The following is a 20,027-nucleotide window of genomic DNA, read 5'->3' on the forward strand; positions in this document are numbered from 1 at the left end:
TGACTTATGTAAAAAAAATTTGACCACATACAGTAGAATTGTCTCTGCATTACATAAATCAAGGCTGAATTCCCTACTGTCCGTAGTGTAGATGGAAAGCTGAATTCAAGTTGTGAACCCTGCTGTCCACAGAGTACATTTATGGCAGTAGTCCACAGAAACATCGACAAATGTTTTTTTGTCACATACATTAACAAAATCTGACAACACAGTAGAATTGTCTCTACCTTAAATAAATCGAGAATGAATTCAATGTTGTTTGTAGTGCTGATGCGCTTGTGGTATCAAGTAGTAAACTCTGTAGATCGCATTGTATATTTGAAGGCAGTACTTAGTACAGACATTGATGAATGTTTTTTGTGGCATCCATTAACAAAATTGACTCTGACACACGCTGTTGTTGCCACTCCAGCCCAGCAGTATACTCGGCCTGACCTGCATCCCAGCAGAGCGAGGAAGGCTCTGACACCAAATCGGATTTCCGCGCTGTAGAGACCCCCCACCGCCTCCCTACCGCCGTCCTGCTGTTTGTTCCCACCTGACAGCGGGGACGCCGAGTGGAGCGAGGCGAGGGGCTGCCTACAACTCCCGGCAGCCCTCGAGGTCTCCAGCCACACCCCCTTGACGACGCGCTAGGAGGCGCATAAAGGGCGTCACCGTCCCCTCTCGCGGGACGCGAGCGGGACGCTGGGCGAAGCCTGGGCCAAGGGTGGGCCCGTCCAAGCCCGTCACAGACCGGAGGAGACCGGGCCGGGCGCACCCCCCTAACAACTAGGCAAAGGTAAAACACAGAGGAAAGGCTCCTCAATACGCAAATAAAATAAAAGTATAAGCACTCCTCCTTCCAAATCAATATCAACCAAGGTTACTTCCTCTGCTCCACACTTGGTCAACAAACATACAATGACCACGAGAGGCTCCAGAAGCAAAACCATGAAAAAAAATATAACAACCACTGTCGATCCAATTGAACAATTCCTACACAAGGTAAACGAAACCATAGATCAAACAGTACTGTTGATTGACCGCCGCGTATCTTATGAGTTAGACCAAGCACGGCGCTCATCAATGGGTATTTTGGCACAGGCCCAAACTCCAAATGCGATACCCCTAAATAAATCAACTACAGATACAAATGCTGAAATACATGCCTTACCTAATACCGTTGACCTATCGGTAACCACACAACTGTCACAACTGTTAAATTCACAATCTTCACAGGATCTTGAACTGACCCCCGATATCTTTGCAAGCCCACAACCAACAATCAACGACCCAACGCAATCAGAACTAAGAGGCATAAGGGAAGGAGCAATCCCAAAACAGAACACCTTACAACTACGATCTAATAGTCCAGATCATATAAATGCCACTAACTCAGATACTGTCCGACATGCTAATCAACAAATTCAGGAGAACATCGTTATTACAGATTCCTCTAAGAATATCTTATCCGATGTCCTCATAGTCGAAGACTACGCAAACAGTTCAAGCCCCACCAAGAACCGTCCAGATAAACCAATTCCTCGTGCAGAAAAAGTCACAAACCACTCCAAAGTAGACATATCTCTGTTAAATAAAATCTCGGAAATAATAAAACACCAACTACAACCTTTACAAAAAAGCCTTGAGGTAATAGAAAAACAAGTGGCCATATTAATAGCCTCCGCAAAAACAACCACCAACTCAAGGAAAAACGATCTTCCTGTTCCTCTAGGCGCTGCCATTGACTCAGGAAAAAGAAATGCAACTAACCCTGCAAAACAAACAGCTAACAAACCAGTCAACATCACCACCACAAAAACCATAATGAAACCAGCGAAAGAACCAGAAAACAAATCTACCAATCAAACTAACTCAGTAAAAACAAAGATTGATCAAAATAAACCAATACCTAATTCAGGTACTCAAAACCAACCAATCGCAGACCCCAATTCAGCAAAAGCTGCGCAGATAAATAAACCTTCTAATCCATCAACTGTTACTACTCCAAGACCCGAACAAACACAGACCCACAACAGCAAAACAGGACAACCTAACAAGAGATGGAGAAAGGTAGTAAATCTCCCTCCAGAGGCAACTCCTTTTGTAGCCATACTAACAGGCGTCCCTGAATTAGGCAGAGACTCAGACGAACCAACCTGGTCCCTACTAAACAAAGTACGATACTGGTTAAATGTCAACAGACCCAACCACCCTAACAACATTTCCAGAATAACCACGGTAAGAAGGGTTTCGTGGATTGGCCACCAGCCCAAAACAATCCCAGGAGACTGCATCATCGTAAACTTCGAAAACCCACGGGCAGTCGACTACACTTGCTCCTGGGATACTCCAGAACACAACGAAGGAATAAGTGTCAAACGCCTATCCTTTTTCTACCCCCGACAACCCCATCGCTCCGAGGACCCCACCTGGCCATCAAATTGGTCCTGGAGCCAACCCGAGCAAGGACCAAGAAACTGGCACCAGGGAAATAGGGGACAAGGATATAGCCAGAGGTTCTATCCGCAGGGGGACTGGGGATAGGAATCCAGCGACCGTGGTGACTGGAATTCCGGTAGAAGACCACATCATCAAATGTATAACGACCCATGGTCGGGAATTCCGACATTTAACCATTTCAGCTGCCTAGACATGGTCGACTGACCACCATCTCAGCCCCATTCTCCAAGCTTCCCGCATAAAACCAACACGCTACAACTCCTGTCACCTACTGCTTCCAAAATAAACACCAAAGGAAAATCTCAGTGTTTAACAACGCCAAGAACAGAAGACGATACCTTAACACAGGGAAAACTAAACGGAGCGTGTCAGACTGAAATCAGACAACAACATGGTAATCTGGCCCCGGGCTCACAGAAACTGTCATTATTGCCGTTAAAAAAGCGTCTGCCCAAAACAAATCAGATAGCTGATCATCCAAACTCAATGGCACAAGAAAAATCCGTCACCCCTAACAAACATCTCACAGATAATATAAACAAAGTTGAGCGGAACCTGTTGTTCTGGAACGTGGCGGGCCTTGCATCAAAGCACCAAGAAAAAGCCTTTTTGGAACTGGCCCATACACAAGATTTAATATGTCTACAGGAGACATGGCTGAATGACCCAGTCCACCTATTGGGATACAGAACATATTTCTCGAAAGCTACAAAATCACAATCAGGGAGAAGTAAAGGAGGCCTAATAACATACATCTCGAATCTTTGGCCCTGTCAAGATATAACACCTATAGTTCTTCACCAGAACTACCAAATAATCAACATCAAAGTAACTACTTATACCTCCTATACAACAATAAATTTCTATAACAACATGAGCTCAGAGGACCTAACCAAAACACTAAGCGAAATAACTGAAGCAATAAACATGCAAAAAATCAAATTCGCAAAAAGCACACACTCAATAATCTGGGGAGGCGACTTTAATTTACACATCTGCGGTCATAGTAACGCTCCCATCTGTGGGATAACTGATGAACATGATAATCCTCTAACTCATTTCGTACATACGGAAGAAGGTACCAATACACAAGCCACTATGTTCGAGCTAGATTTAGGATTTGCAAATATGATAATGACACCAACAACTCCATTCGCGTCAACCTTTCATGGAAGAGGGGCCCAAACATTAATTGATTATATCCTGGTTTCAACCACCAACGCAGATTGTATAAAGCAGTTTGAAGTGATTAACAACGTACTCAGTGACCACTATCCCCTCAAGTTAACATACCTCGAACCTGATCATCACAAGAATCGAGTAAAAGCCAATCATACCCTATTACAGCAAGACAATCTCACGCTAAACAGGTTGAACGGCTTTACCTTAAAATGGGGTACCCTAGATCAAGAACTAATCACTAAAAGAATAGTGGACAAATGCAGGCCACTTATCGAAAACTGTCTAAACCCCTCAGCAGGTGCCGATGAAATCCTGAACGACTATGACAGAATAGTGAAAACCATAGGAAATGAATTAAACAAGCCTAGAAAACAAAACAACACACAAAGAAAAGGATGGTTTAACACTAAGTGTACAAAAGCCTACTCTACCCTAAAGAAAGCCCTAGCAAAGAAAGAACGTAACAGGGAAGAGATAGCCAAACTACGGAAAAGCTACGCGCAAGCACTTAAAGAACGGAAAAAAGAGATACAACTAAATCTCTGGACCCAGCTTTTAGACAGTAGTTTGCAAAAAGATAACATAGCATTCTGGAGAATAGTCAAAAATCCTTTTCTAGTCGGGAATAAGGAGGGCCCATGCTTAGACGTCGCAATTAATGCGGAAGACTGGGTGATGTATTTTTCTGGAGTCTTTGGAGAGGCAAAAACCGGAGCTCCATCCCCTGGACCTGCGCTCACAGCGGTGAAGTACCCGATAGACATACACTTTACCATCAATGAGATTCAGAAAGCCATTAACTCGGCAAAAAATGGTAAAGCGCCAGGCCCAGACTCTGTTCCAATGGACCTCTATAAATTTCTCCCCGATCTCTGGTCCCCACTCTTAATGAAAGTACTGAACGCAGCCAAGGAAAGCAAACTCCCCAAATCTTGGTCAACGTCAATCTTGATTCCCATCTTCAAGAAAGGAAATAGAGACAGTCCTTTTTGCTACCGACCCATCTCACTTTTGGACTCTGTGGGTAAGATGGCAGGAAGGATCCTTCTCGATCGTCTACAGGAGTGGTCGAAGGAACACGGGGTCCTTTCAGATCTTCAGTATGGGTTCAGGGCTGGTCTGAGCACCGTGGACCAAGTTCTGAACCTAACCCTACTGGCTGCAAAATACACAACTGTCAAAAAAACTAGTCTTCACCTGGTCTACGTTGACCTTACGGCAGCGTTTGACTGTGTGGCACATACAAAACTATGGCTAATTATGCTGGACATGGGGATCGACCCCCCGATTGTAGACTTTTTACGTGAGCTATACTCTGATGCCACAGGCAAGGTAAGATACGGGCTGGAAGGACAACTCACAGACAGCTTCCCAATACGGAAGGGGGTCAGGCAGGGGTGTGTACTGGCCCCCTTCTTATTCACGCTGTATACAAATGGACTAGAGGCAGCAATGCTGCAGGGTACAAAAGACTTTCCAACAGCAGGACGGCGTCCAATACCGGCATTGCTATACGCCGACGATGCGGTGATTCTTGCCCGAACTCCAATCCAGCTACAGAGAGCTGTAAACAATTACTGTACCTTCATGACTAATCTCAACCTGAAAGTTAATATAAAGAAAACTTTTGTGATGCATGTCGGCAGTAAAGGGAAAAGGACGAAAACAATCTTAGTAGATAATACACCACTCGAAACAACAAAAACCTACCCATATCTCGGTATCACCATCGACGAGGAGTTCAAATGGAAAGACGCAATTAACTCCCGCAAGTTATCGCTCATACGAACAGTCGGCGCTCTAAAAGCCTTTTCTCTCCGCCTAGGGAAAAAACCCCTGGCAGAGATGTTAAAGATTTATAATGCAAAATGCATCACTACGGCCATTTTTGGAGCAGGAGTTTGGGGAACGGCAAATACTGAACAAATTCAAAAGATCGAAAACACCTTCCTCAAATTTTTACTAGCAGTCCCCAAGAGTACGACCACCTTTGGATGCCATTTAGAACTTGGACTAGAATACATCTCAGATCTTATCAAGATCCAACCCATAATGCTATGGCGCAGAATATGGGCAACGGAAGAATGTACACTCACAAGAGCAATCATCGAGGACTGTATGAACCTAGAACACATGGAAAAGATTAGGTGGCTTCATTATGTAAAAACCTTCCTTACAGATATTGGCCTACTGAGGTTTTTTACTGACCCACAATCAGTCACAGACATAGCAAAAAAGGAACTAAAAAAGATATGTCTGTCCCACCTAAACCAACTAAGACTGATGACAGAAATAGGTAAATCGTCAGTACAACACAGCCTCTTGATACAAACTGTTCCATCCTTACAACCATATTTACAGGAAGACCTGACACATTTTGAAAAGCTACTGTTAACCCGTTTCAGGTTCAATCTTTTCCACATTATGGTTTCATTCCCCACCCAAAACAACTGGACATATATTACAACAGCGTGCCCCTGTGACTCTAATTCTTCCCAGTCCACAATCCATGTTCTCTTCTTCTGTACCTTTTACACTCCATTCCGGAAAAAATGGATATTACCAATCCTAAAAGCAATGAAGGTCAGAAGATGTCGCCCAGCATTCCTGGCATTACAGTTCTTGGACAATCCTCTAGTCTCAAGATCCGTGGCACACTACCTTAGAGTGTGCCTTAAACACCGTACGAACTTATGAGCATACTGATAACCCGTCTTAACATAGTCTCTAGTAAATGCATCGTACAGTATACAGTGATCTAAATTTTTAATATATATTATGTACTTTTTAAAACGTCTTTTTTAATCAGTGTTTTTTACAGTATAAATTTGTACTTTTGTGGCTTTCATATTGAAACCCGAATAAAGTTAATTTTGATTTGATTTGACTCTGACCTACATAAATCAAGGCTAACTTCAATGCTATCCGTAATTGTCTCTGCATTAAATAAATGAAGGATGAATTTCCTACTGTTCAAACCTTAACAAAATCTGAGGACATAGTACAATTGTCTCTGCTTTAAATAAATCGAGACTGAATTCAATGTTTTCTGTAGTGCTGATGCGCAACTGGTATCAAGTTGTCAATTCTACTGACCGCAGAGTAGATTGAAGGCAGGACTCAGCACAGATACCGATGACAAATTTACATCCAAAGTTGAATTCAAGTTGTAAACCCTGCTGTCCGCAGTGTAGATGGAAGGCACTAGTCGATACAGACATAAGTCTGCGGTGGTGTGGCGCTGAGTTCCCAATGGGCCTGTATTGAAGAGGCATTCGGTCATTGCGGCAGCCATGTGGCAGGGTGCGGACCTTCGCTGTGGCACAGTCTCTTCTCTTTGTGGAAGTGAACCATGCCCAAGGCGTAGCCTAATTATTTATAGTCTTACGTTGACGTTGTTTACGTTGGACTAGCCCACTCCACTTCTGTATCAAAGGGGGGGGTGAACAGAGCCCCATGACCGAAATATTCCCCAGTGTCTGGGATAATATGGTTGCGTTCACTATTCAGTACACTACAGGTATCAATGGTATATCTACACACTGAAAAGTTTTTGATTGTATAGTGAATTGTGTATAGAATTTCACCGGTAGTCTTAGCGTTGTGTACATTATTGTTGATGTTCGAGTTCTTTTCCTTATATATACTTGGTTGCCACATCTCTGTAGATTGAGCTAGTGTACTGTTGAGGAGATATATTATGTTGTCCTGTTTTGCACTGCCTCTGAGGTAGTAGGGGGAAGGAGTCCGTGGGGGTGGTTGTGGTGGTGGTGGCGCTGGGTATTGTGATTTTGTTGGGTGTTGGAAGTATATAATTAGAACCTCTATCCCATATTGCTCTTTAAACATGGTTGTGAGTTGGATGTAATTAACGCAGTACATATTCAACGTTCTTACAGTAGTTAAATGTTGATGTTAATTTGTTAGTGGTAAGTGGAACTATTGCCTGATTTTTTAGGTAGCATTGCAGATTTGGTTACTTGTTAAAAATATGGGGAAGTGGTCAACATTATAAGTAGGAATTGTCATTTAAACAACCTTTGAAATTCACCGAAAAAAACCATAGGTTTCAGGCAGGTTATAGTTAGGAATTATCATTTAAAAAACCTTTGAAATTCACTGAAAAAAACATAGGTTTCAAGCAGGTTATAGTTAGGAATTATCATTTAAAAAACCTTATAAATTCACTGAAAAAAACGTAGGCTTTAGGGGTGTTATAGTTAGCTGGACATTTCACTCATACAAAACCATTGAAATTCCTCCGTTATAGTTAGTTGTACTTACTGCGACTCTCGCACTTGCAATCCACTTCTGATGATGCCACATATTACATCATTCATGACATAGTCAGTGACATCACTGATGACATCACTGATGACATCTCAAATGACATCACTGATGACATCATCCAGTGAATGTGGTTTGGTTCCATATTTAAATATGTATTATATATATAGCAATCGGCACTGAAGAATGTGTGGATATATAAAAATCTGGATAGTGGATTTAGTAGCAGTGTCATTGATGATTGATTGATTGTTTACTTGAGTAATTTATAGTGTCTCACTAAATATATTGGATAGTGACTAAACGGTGTGATTATATGCATTACTTGGTCAGTTGTTGTGTAAACTGCTGCACCAGTTGGTTACTAGCTACATGAAACTCTATATTAGTTACTGATTAGTTAACTGATTATTTACAATGAAGAGTGAATGTGTGTGTGCTTCGGTGGGGGGTCTTTGACTGCCCAAATATATGTGAATTGTTGATTCAGTACGTATATGAGGTTAAAACTACATATTATAATACTTGTTTTGTGTGAGTGAATATCTTTACGGGTGTGGTGATGAGCAAAAACATTTTTCAATGGTACATGTCCAACAAAGTAGAAAAAATAAAAGACAGCGTATGTGACAGTTGTTGTATATAAATAAGTGTACACACAACTCATTGTTTCCATGAGTGACTGTATAGATAATTCTATACTTGTAATAGTGATTTCATAACACACTAAGTATGAGTTACTATTTATATGAATAAATGAAGTGATATTTGTATAAGTGTGTAGCTGAGTAAATGTAAATAAGGTACATTGTTTGCAAAAGTGAATAGGATGACTGTATAACTGAATAGGATGTGTGCTGGTGTGTAGTGTTAATATAAGTGTATAAGTATATTTGATAGTGTTCTATTGATCATTGGCAACATTTGATTTAAATGTAGTTGAGCTTATATAGCGCACAGCTACCCGCAGTGGGTGTCCCGGCGCTTGCTTAGGGAACCCGTCCTGATATTCCCCTGTGTGATAGCCCCAGCGGGTATCCACAAGGTGAAAGTCAGGCATCCCGCCGCGAGGGGCCGTTGTGGAGATTAAGCAAGCTATTGCCCAGAGTCGCAGAGTGTGAACCCGTGAGTCGAGAAGGCACCGGAGGGAGAATTATCGAGTCCGTGGAATTTTTAGCCCAAGACCCGACGAGGCAGGGAATTGAACCCTGGTTCAGGACCGATCTCAGCTTCCGGGTCTGCCGCCTCTAACCCCTGAGCCACACTTCTCCGTATGTATGAGTGAATCTATAGGTAAGTGATTAGATGTGTGTACAATCTAAGTGCAATCCCCTTCCGTACACATCAATCTCCCAATATGGGCACTCCCAGATGTTCGCAAGGTGGCCAGCCAACATAACACTAGACATCGGACATGGGTGAGCCTCTCTACACTGGGTGACCTATTCGCCCACAAGCCTCTGTTGACCTTCCAGGAGCTTGGGGTGCACTATAACCTGGAAGAGGGTAAATTCCTAATTTACAATGGACTTGAGGTCACGATTGGGAAACTTTTGGGGCCGGACAGGGTGAGCCTGTGTTATCTCCTACCCTACAGAGATCTTGGTTATTCATTGGAATGACAGGAAGGCAATTACAGTGCTACATAGGGCACTCTTGGACTTCAGTGTCATGGGGCTTCCTACATACGGATAGACAGTGGTTCCTTGCACTGGAATATGTTCAGAAGGTGTCTTGAAATCCCCACATGAAGTATACACAATTTAGTGCCAGATGTCCAAAGCATGTTTCCAGTCGCAAACAGCCTGATTTGTAGAATGGGGCCATTTCCAACAGTAAAAATGCTTCTTCAAATGTACAAAATGCGATTCAGTAACTGGTTACCGAATTGCATTTCAATTTGCGATTGGGTATTTGAAAGGGACTTGTTTATGGCATCCCTTCCAAACACCTAATCAGTATGGTATGTATTGCTGTTTTGTGACCAAATTCTAGTCGCAAGACAGTAACACTTTACCACTGTTTAAAACTGATGGTAACCCATTTGCAAAGTGGAAGGGGTCCCAAAGGCACCCCTTTCCCTTTTAGAATGTAAATGAAAATATTTTGTATGAGCAGGCAGTGGTCCCACGGACCATTGTGTACTCTTAAAAAATGAAACCACAAGGTTTCATTTTTTTATTTTATTTTTGAGCACATCCCATTTTCCTTTAAGGAAAACAGGCTGCATTTAAGAAAAAAAACATTGCTTTATTAAAAAGCAATCACAGGCATGGGGGTTTAATGATCTCAGCAGGCCACCATCCCTGTGATGGGTTTAATTCTTAATGAGTCACAAACTACAACCTACCTCATTTCCGATTTGAGCCCCACAAGAAATCCGTAAATAAACTCCATGAGTTTCATACATTAGGATATCGGTACTCCTGAAATGTATACATCGGGCCCTACTTCCTTGAATACAACATCTTGTAACCCAGCACGTATCCATCGTATGTTTCTCAGGGTTGCCCTCAAAATTCCATGAAGCTCCCACCTGGAGGCAAACTTTTACCATATGGTCTGGGCCTGTCCAGATATAGTGTGATCCTGGGCTGAGGTAGTATTGTTACTATCTGGACTCAAAGGCCGGACCTTAATAGTAGATCCCTTTCTCTGCCTACTAGGAATCATGCCGAGCCCACACAAGAACAAATACTCCATCAAATGTATAGACCTAGCTTATATTCTGGTAAAACGTTGGATAACGATGGCCTGGAAATCTCTGTCTGCCCCTTTGATTTCGCTTTGGTTGTATGACTTTGGTAAGTGAGCTGCCACTGAGATGGTGACCTGGCGATCACTAGTAACCCAATTGGGAGAAGCACAACAGAAGGATGCATGGGAAACATTCTTAGAGAAATTATCAGTTAAGTGTGATGAGCAACCACCATGAAAACTCACTCGCACGCCGTCCTTGGAGACCACTGTATCTGGTAGCGACTTTGTGATGCAATGTACTACATTTAAAACATTTTTGTTTAGAGTTTTATATAGTGCAAACTAGACCCAAAGATATCAGGTATCTGAGCGCTTTACATGAGCACCTGTTTCGTTACAGATGAACACATTCATTTTTGTTAGGCACAGGGAGATTACGTAATTTGCCAAGAATCAAATGTTGAACTTTGCTTCCGAGACTCGAACCTGGTGCCCCAGCTTTGGTTCCCCAGCTTTGAGGTTGACCGCTTTAGCCGTAAGGATACATCCTCTCCTCCGTGGTCCCACGCTTCAACCAACTCCCCCCCATAAGATCTACTATATAAAATATCAATATCCTCTTTAAACTTCCACGGGTGAGCTCGTGCACATGCAGAGAGGAGGGGACAGGGGGATGTTTATCCCTCCTGTGTGAAATGCTGCATTGCCCCCTAAATGTAATTCTATATATTTCTTGCCCCGATTGGGTAGTACTGCTTCCTTAGGTTTTCTTTAATTCATTCATGAGGATTTTTTGATGAAAGTTCTCTATCACCCTTTTTCTCTACTGAATGCTGTACTGCTATTTCTAATTGCAAATGTTGAGAACTGTATGTTCTAATATTGTCAAACACAAGCTTACCTATAATGTGATCTACAATTCAAGAGCGATTTAACTGCGTACAGCAACGTGGCTTCAGCTTGTTTTAATGGCTGCTTTATATGATCTTTAAAATCTCAGTAAAGAGTCACTGGTAAATACAAATGGAAGCCTGAGGTTTATCATGAACTACGTTTTCTTTGTTTTGCAGCGCATTGTATACCTTTAATGGCCATTGTGGCGGACCTTTGCTAAAGCTCATATTACATTCATAAAATGCAAATACCGTTTTTTTTATTTTCTGCAGCACCTCAGTATGGGGTCCAATTTGCAGCTTGTTTGGATGATGGTGAAGGTTTCGTTTGTCATCGTTCAGTGGGTGTGAGAAACTCTACACCCATATAACTTCGAAGTCTAGAATTGTGCATCCACTCTTCATAGTCAAGGGCTTTGATGGCTATTGGTGCAAGGCTAATATTTAGTAGCCGAATGGGCTTTAAAAATTACCGTATGAAAACAATTAGCTGTTTTGTTCAAAATTACTAGATCTGTCACAATTGAGGCAGCTGTGGATGGTGCTATTACAATTCAAATTATAATTAAAGTATTTTTTAGGCAGTTTTTACAAGAAATCAAATAAAACAGAAAGCAAACAATGCAAAGACAGTACAAATAATCCGGACACTCCAAGCATCCTGGAGGCTATGAAGTGAGACATTGATATTCATATTACGGCATTGCTGGTTACTGTTAAGCATAGTGGTTGTTATCAGCGTCAGATTGGGATCACAATTTGGCCCGGGAACTGACGAAAAAAGTGGCCCACAATTAAGGGGCGTGGCCCACATTCAAGGGGCGTGCCCTTTTATGAAACACCATTTGGTTACTCTTTGAGGTCTAATTTGTAGAGAAATATTTAGTAAATTAAGCCTTTTAAAGCTTACACAGCACGTAACATTGATAAAGACTAGGAGCACTGCAGTTCTGAAAACTAATTACTTACTTGCAGTCTTAACGCTGTGCACAATGTCGTTAGATACTCTTTCCCCGCCAGCTATGTCCTAGTCTCTAATCATCACATAAATCAGAAATCTAGTACAAAGTCAAGGGGACAGGGTAAGACTGGAATCTCTGGTAACAGAACATTTAACCCCTTCGATGCTCATGGCGGAATGGATCCGTCATGAGCATCGGTTGCGCTGTGCTCATGACAGAACCGTTCCGTCATGAGCCCGTTGGCTCATTAGAACCTCATTAGAACCTTCAGCACAGCGCGAGAATTTGCACTGCGCTGAAGGTGTTAATAACAAAAGTAAGAATTCACAAACGAGGAAAAGGCAGTCTGGGGTGTAAAGAATGCTGAAAAATGTATCTGTACAATTTAGTCATAAATTTATTTCACAGCCAGCAGGTGATGTCCATATACAGAAAACACAGTTTAATTCATATCTGTTGCTGCCTTTAAGTCTTGGCCATGGGGAGACTGAGGATTACTCAATCAAAAGATCCTGCAGCAATGCACTTTTTTTTGCAACTAAGTGGAGAGCGGGGTGCCAAGGGAATTAGATGGCCCCTCTTGAGTTACAGCTTGGCAGTGTGGTGCATCTGGTTAGAAGAGTAACCAAATAGAAAAGGCAGGGTGAACACTCTGTAGTTCTGTATGCAAGGGTCACAACTGTCTTCTACCTAAGCCTTAGGAGTTGGACTGGGTCACTGAAGGTCTACACATGTAGGAAAAGGTTGGCACCTAAGGAGATACAGATGTAGGCTGAAGCAGCAGCCTGTTGAAGCAGGTTTTCTGGGCACCTGAGGGCTGGGCAGGTCTTTGCTTTGATCTCCTGCTGCAACTTCTGGATACGATCCTCCAGGTGGTGGGTGCTGTGGAGTCCAACCTGAAGTTGTCTGATGAAAGCTGCTGGCAAGCTGCTTTTATGTCCCTCACCTGGCTAACGTGGGCGTGGTAATCAGGAGCCGGGAAGGAAATCTATGAATTCTTACCCCCACTTCAATCCAGAAACTGTGTCTTACTGGCTGACTGAGAAAGAGGGTGTGGTCAAAGCAGTGGGACAGAAACCTATTGGCCTGCTGTTTTCCCACTCATACAGGCAGTGAGTAAGGGGTGTGTCCATATGGAGGTGAGGCAGGAGCTGGGGAGGGAAAGGAAAGCCACAAACATCACCCAACAAGATCCCCCATTGAGGAGGGAGTCACGGGAAATTATGAATACTATGAAATGTTATCTTAGTGCAAGCTTAGACTCTCCCAGAATAACAAAAAGAACATAGAAGTAGAATGGTGTACCCAATAAGAGGTACAGAATGACTTACGGGTCAGAGCGCAGCCTCCACAACATAAGACAACCAGACAGGGAGGCATTAAGGGGAATTAAATAAAAATAAACATTTTGCATCAGAAAAGCTGTGTTAAAAAATATGGACATGTTTTTATAGTGTCCTCTTTAATTATCATGGTCCCTTTGCAGAATCATAAAGCATGAACAAATGGTTATTTTTTATAGTTGTTTTTCCATTTGACAGTTTTATATAGTGCGAATTCAGCCCACGACAAAGGCTATTTGAGTTCTATTTATGAGTACCAATTACAGTACACATGATCCGATTTTTTATTTAAGGGCGGATGTACGTGGTTACAACGCATGCTTTTATAACGCATGCCTTTACGACGCAACTTTTACAACGCAAGTCGTTACAACGACTTGCGTTGGGGGCGCTGGATAGTGAATAGTTTAATTTACTATTCCAACTCCAGTCCCCGTGGATAGTAGGGAAGGTGTTGGATAGTAAATTAAAACTATCCCCTATCCTGGAGCGCCACCCAGCGCAAGTCGTTGTAATGACTTGCGTTGTAATGGTTGCGTCGTGAAGGTACTGCGTTGTAAAAGTTGCGTTGTAAATGCTGTTCCCCTTTAAGGGCCTGGGCGATGAAGTGATCTGCCCAGAATCACAGGTTGTTGAGCAGACGCTGGGACTCAAACTTGAGGCCACATGTGCCTATGCACAGACCAGAGACGTTTTAAGGCATGGGCAACGTGGGCTCTGGCCCGGGGCCCCACCCTTTCAGGGAGCCCTCTGATAGAGCCAGCTCTGTTCTGCAGAGAATCTTGCCCTAATGACCATGCGTACTCCTTAAACAGATTGTTTTAAATACCATTTTTTCAAATTTATTTTTAATATGGGCGATGAGTACGAACCTATCACAGAGATTCTGCAGAAAAATGTGTTTATGTTTCATGCAACATCCATAAAAAATGTCTTTGAGATCAAACAGGCCATCACATAGGAGAAATGGGAGGATTTCACAGATTATTTTCAGTAATTTTAGTAAGCTGCTACTGTGTTGTAATATTGAAAACACACATCAATGTCCTTGAATATTAGATGTAAATACATTATGAATTTGGACAAGTATGGTAGTGCACTGTCCAGTGACCAGCTGAAAGAGGGCATCAAAGAGCAGAAATTGGATTATAAATTCAAATCTGTTCCGAACAGGTGCCCAAAAATATGTTTGGCTCAGGGCCCCCAAAATCCTTAAGATGTTTGGCACAGACAAGGAAAGAAAGTGAGAGGATACTGTTCTTGCACAGGACACAGGGCCAAGGTGACAATGGCCTACATGCTGAGCAGCAAAAAAACAGCAAGGCCCCTTTCTGTCACAAAATTATTCGAGCCCTCCAGCGAAGGAGCACCTAATAAGCAGCAAAGCCCCTGCTATTACTAACCTACTCAGCCCTCCCAAGACCTGCAGCTCAGGAGCACATGAATAGCAGTAATGCCCCTGCAATTAGTAAATTAATCAGCCCTCCCCAGCCCTCCAGGCCTCAGGGCAATGTCCTGGCAGGGGGGCACAAAACAGACCTGCTAGGTCATCCATGGTAGCCAGGGGGAGGCTGAGGTGAAGATGGTGCAAGTTGCAAAGATCACCTGGCCCCCACAGCAAGACCAATTCTTCCTCGCCCACTATGCCCTGAATGTGAAGGGCTGTGGGCGAGGTGTTAAAACTAACACTGATTCTGGGCTGCGTGGGCCGAGGTAAAAATGGCTCAAAGGCCTGAGCAACACCTGACCCCCAGGGAGGCCGATTTTTGCAAACAAATACCCCCTCCCCAGCCACGCTTAGCGTGATTGCTTTGCAGGGCAGGGGGTGAAGGAGAGGCCACAGCGGATAATCGCTGCGGCCGCACAGTGAAGCTGCATTCATTTCTCTGTCTCTGTCTCTGTGCCCTCTGTGGGCCGTTTTTTTTCCCCCCTTTCCTAGTCCACAGAGAGCACGGAGACAGAGACAGAGAAATGAATGCAGCTTCACTGTGCGTCTGGGAAAGGGGAGAAAAAAAACTGCCCACAGAGGGCACAGAGACACCGGCACTTCGGCTGATGCCCGAATCCCCGCATTGCCAATCCGCCCCTGGTTGTTATTACGACATAGATGTGGAGATAGTTACATCTTGTAAATGGTAGACCAAATCAAGTAGCAATGAGATATTCGGAATGGAGTGTAGGGAAACCAGGTGTTCTGGCTCATCAGTAAGAGAGTTGGAGAAAGAGAGAGGGACAGGAGAGGGGGCTACGCAGAGGGAAGATGAGGGGTGCGAGGGTGGTGGTGATTTAACCTCACAGGGGGGGAATCCAGATCTTCCACCATGTTGTTTTGTCAAAAGGGCGAATAACCATTGCCTGGGAGTGGGGTTCCCATTTCCTGCTGGATATGAAGCTCTTCAGAAAGGGCCTCAAAACCCTGCTCTTTACTGAAGCCTACTCTTAGGCTTTTTCCCACCTCCTTTTCATTTCAGTACCTTGCTATTTTATTCCATCTTTTGCGCCTTGACGCCTTTGGGCAAAGTAGCGCTTGTATAAATCGCCTTTCATTCATTCATTCATTCAATCAGTGGCGCTATCATTATCTTCACTGTTCCAATATGGCCCCACCAAGTGACCATTTGGTAAAAAGTTACTTTAATTTTGTACAACCTTTTTCGTTCTTTCAGTGCGTCACAATGTTTAAGATCTAGAGAGAACTACATGCCCAGGTATTTGATGGCTGTCAGTTGCCATGCAGACCGAATTCGCCAATAGCATCAGCTGTGCAGTGTATGTTTAAAGAGAATGCCTCCATTTTGTCTATATTTAAAGAATAGCCAGCGACCAGTGAATATCTGTTTTTTTCTTCTATGATAATTAGTATGGCTGGTTGGATATCTTCAGTAAACAGTAGTACATCATCTGCATAAGTGGCAACTACTTGTCTGCCAGAAGTGAATTAGGTTGTTTCTGAAGGCAGCAAAGAGTGGTTCAATAACCAAAAGGAAGAGCAGGGGAGAGAGAGGTCACTCCTGATGAGTATCCTGTGAGAAGGCCGGACTGGCAACCGGTCTTTTGGTTTGCTGCCAAGCTAGGGCTCTATTTTACTGCTGTGGGGGACTTATTTATGTTGACGGGGCCCTGCATTTTCTTCTAAGATATTTCTTCCACTGTGCGGGGGGGGGGGGGGGGGGGGCGCCGCGGTACTCGTGACGAGACCAGGTCGTAATGAGCACAGATCCACCCTGACTCATGACGAGCTGGACTTGTCATGAGCACCTAAGGGGTTAAAACCATTTGGTTTTCCATTTTTTACTTAGAAAGGCCCAGTAGCCAATCCGGTCCTGCCTGTGAGAGGTTGAAGGATTGGGAGAGGTGGCCCTTAACTCTCACCCTTGCTGTCGGGCCTGAGTAGAGGGTTATGGTCATGCATATAAATTACTCATCCTGTTGCATTTATGTAAAATGACATGTAGAAAAGGCTACAAGACCTAATCAAAGTCCTTGTCTACATCAAGTGCTAGTGCCACAGTTGGGCAAAGAGAAAGTTGTGTGCTTTCTAGGACATGGCTGAAATTCCTGATATTATCCGCCGCAAGTCTGTCTTTAGGGAAATCTGTATGTGAATTAGGGATGCGTTTTTGAATGTCCGATTCCAGTTGATGAGCCACCATTTTTGCATATATCTTGCAATCTTTATTAATCAAGGAGATCAGCCTATAGATTTTTACATTCATGTGGTTTTTCCTCTGCTTCGGTATCACTGCAATGATAGCTTCAGTTGCTGAGCCTGGGACACAACCCTTGGAGGCATATTTAGAGAAAACTGCATGTAGGGGGTCAGACACAAGGGGCGGCTTCTCCGCTATGGCGGAGATGCATCACCACCCCCACTCGCCTCAAAATGTGAAAAGTAAAATGAAACTAAAACATATTTATTTTCGTTTCTTCTTTCTTCCATTGAATGAGGCTTAGAGTTGAGACCTTTGCGGGCACAGCAGGAGGGAGAGTGGTTAGCATTGTGATTCAATGCACATGACGGTTTGGCCAGTCGTCACAGGACAGCCAAATCGTCATGCGCAGTGAAGCTCTCTCCAACCCCAGCTTCATTGCTGGGTTAGAGACAGCAGTCACAGACTCCCATCTCCCTGGGAATGCAAATCGAGTGCTTTCAAGCCAATCCTGATGTCGCTCTCATGCAGTAGAGCAGTGTCAGGATTGGCCGCAAAGGAGACTGGGAGTCTGAGCTATAGCGAGAAAGAAAAAGCAGAGTGGTGTTTCGGTGAGCACAATGCGGACGGTAAGTTCTTTTTTTAAACTTTTCATTTGATTGTTTTCTATGTACATCCCCCTCTTCCCTCCCTATCCCACCACTCCAACGGAATCCCAGCTTCTACTGTCGCACACCTTGTCAGCAAATGTTTTATTGAATTTTGCAGGGTAGCCATCTGGGCCAGACGCCTTCCTCAATCTGAGGGAGTGGATAGCCCAGGCGATTGCCTGATCTGTGATTGGGTTGTTAAGCTCTAGCTGATGTTGTTGGGATATTTTTGGGAAGTCACATGAGTGAAGATAATCAGCAATTTTGGTAAAGGGATTGAGAGTGTTTGAAATGTATAAGTCCACATAGAACCTTCTAGGGAGTCAAGTATGCCTGGGGTGTAGGTGATAGTCACCCCGTCTGGGTTTCCCTTGGCAGATGTGAGGGAACTGTTATGTGTTTATTTTAAGCAGTTTTATAGAGATTTACCAGCTTTGTTGTTGTCATATAGCCGATCTGCTTTGATTACATAATTCCATTTTTGGGGTCTTCTACTGAGGATTTTATTATATTCGTACTGTTCTGCGCTCAGTTTAGAAATGAGGGACAAGCCCTTGGAGTGTTTAAGTTGGGTGCTTAGATTTTAGATAGAGCCTTCCAGTTCCTTGAGGAGAGTCAAGATGGCCTTATTTTGAGTGGATGTGATTTTTATCAGTATGCCCTAAATGTGGCTTTAAGAGCATCCCAATGTGTTTTATTTCAGTGTCATTCACAGCGTTTTCTTTGAGGAAGTTTATAAGGCCATCTCTATCTGACTTTGTCGTGTCATCCAAGAGGTCATCGTTCAAACGCCAATGACAGGGTGGTAGTGTGGGTTCATGAAGTGTTATTTGCATTGAGACACATGCGTGATCAGAGATCCCTATGGGCTCAATCTTTGAGGCGTAAGCGTTGTGGAGTTGGGATTTGCTTACCATGTTATAGTCTATGCGTGTGAAGGAATGGTTCGGCGATGATTAAAAGTTGAAGTCATTACCTTTGGGATTATGGATGTGCCCAATGTCTGCCAGATTGTTATTTTTACAGCAGATTTTCATTTGTTTGTCCGCATTGTTGCCTATAGATTTGTGAGCTGATATCCTGTCTATATTGCCATTCATGGGGAGATTAAAGTACCTTCCCAAACTAACACCTAAGTTGTTCGGGAGGTCCGAGATCTGTTTTTCTAGATCCCTCCAGAAGCAGGCCCGGCCGGTACAGGTAAGAGCGGTGGAGTGGGTGCAGGGCAGGGCTGGGAGGAGTCAACAGATGACGGAATAGGGAAAATAAATAAAATAAATAAATAAACCACTTACCTTGTGCCTGCCACATCACCGACTCGTGATGCGTCGAGGTAAGTGGTTTTACTTATTTTTTATTTTATTTTCCCTATTCTGTCTTCTGCAATTCCACCCCGCCCACCATCCCACCTCTCTTACCTTTACCAGTCGCGCTTGTTCAGAAGTCTGAGGCATTATCATTAGGTGTATAGATGTGTGCAATGAAGACCTCTAGATCACGTTTTTTCATTTAGGAGATCAGAGATGTAAGAGGTGTAGCAGTGTGGGAGGTGTGGTGCAGCGGCCAAAGCTGCTGACTCCGGATCGCGGGGCACATGGTCCGATCGCCGAAGGCAGCTCAGCTCAGCACTATGTGACTCTAGGCAATAACTCACTCAATCTCCACAACGGCCACCAGGAACTTGAAACCTTAAGGGTTGAGATGTTTGTGCTTTACAAATACAAATATGAAATATATGAGTGAGCCACCTGCCCGCAAGATCGTGGATGTGTCATGCGATAAATATTCCAGAATTTTTTTTAGATTCATGTTTCTACCCCATTCTTTTTGTTTGGGGCCAGGGAGGTGCCCGTATCGGCAATCCAGGGGCTATAGAATTTAGCATCATGAGTGGATTTAAGTGGGCCTCTTGTAG

At 43.4% G+C, this 20,027-nt stretch overlaps 1 pseudogene; it reads left to right on the plus strand.

The window, feature by feature from the left end:
• LOC147685425 (syntaxin-binding protein 4-like) overlaps window positions 1-20,027 on the plus strand; it is a 1,115,687-nt pseudogene that overhangs the window by 1,056,080 nt on the left and 39,580 nt on the right.

This window comes from Lissotriton vulgaris, chromosome 10, assembly GCF_964263255.1.
Source record: "Lissotriton vulgaris chromosome 10, aLisVul1.2, whole genome shotgun sequence".
NCBI classification, from domain to species: Eukaryota; Metazoa; Chordata; class Amphibia; order Caudata; family Salamandridae; genus Lissotriton; species Lissotriton vulgaris.